Raw genomic sequence first — 952 nt, forward strand, 5'->3', positions numbered from 1 at the left:
AGTTCCACGAGGTCTTCCCCTTGATCTCTTGCCCTGTGGGTTCCAATCCAAAACTGTCTTTGTTATGCAGCTGCCTGACTTCCTGAGAGTATGTCCAATAAAGCAGATTATACTACTTGTCCATAACAATAACTCGTCATATTGGTGTAGTTATGTGGAGTTGTATCTCTCTTTTTTGGTAAAAGACAAGCATATCAAGTACATTTTTTCCACATTTAAGGTGCTAAAAATTGTCATATAGCCTACCTACAATAAGTGTTTCCGAGTAGGGCATTATATAGTACCTGTCACTACCTGGGTGATCACCGCCGCCCACCAAAATTACCAAATCTTCCACCAGTGGCCCAGGTTGGCAAACACTGGTCTAAATTGTGTCGACAGAGATGTGAAGACAATTACAATTATTTTACAAGGTCATCTATATACATGCATATATTGAGTAATTCTCCTGAATCAGGTTCCCAGTACAAAGTCTCCTTTCAGAACGAAACCCCATCTGCGAACTGTAAAAAACGAGAGACTTTCAGAAGAAATATTACAAGGCTGGACAGAAACAAGAAGGCATGGCGGCAAAACAAACAGCCCCCGTTCAAACACCGCTGAGTCAACACAAATGTCCTGTCTCTATTGTCCAAGACATCCGTGAATTCGATTGTGTTCATTATACCTGTGTTTAGAGGGGGACGGATGAGACTTGAGAACAACTACAAGGGTTCCTGGTTACTGTGACGGTGTTGTTGTTTCAGTACAATGGATGACCGTGTGGCGCTGATTGCTTTAAGATGCAGACGCGAATTTGTGCACGCGCGCTATTCCAAACTGAGATTCCAACTGTCTCAGACATGATTGGCGTTTGTCTTGGTTTGATTTATTATGCGTTTTGAGATGAAGTGGAAGTTCAGGGTGTTCAATGTTGTTTTAGAGTTTGCGAGTAATAATTCGAAAGGGGAGG

Source organism: Aplysia californica, unplaced genomic scaffold (assembly GCF_000002075.1).
Source record: "Aplysia californica isolate F4 #8 unplaced genomic scaffold, AplCal3.0 scaffold00459, whole genome shotgun sequence".
Classification (NCBI taxonomy): domain Eukaryota; kingdom Metazoa; phylum Mollusca; class Gastropoda; order Aplysiida; family Aplysiidae; genus Aplysia; species Aplysia californica.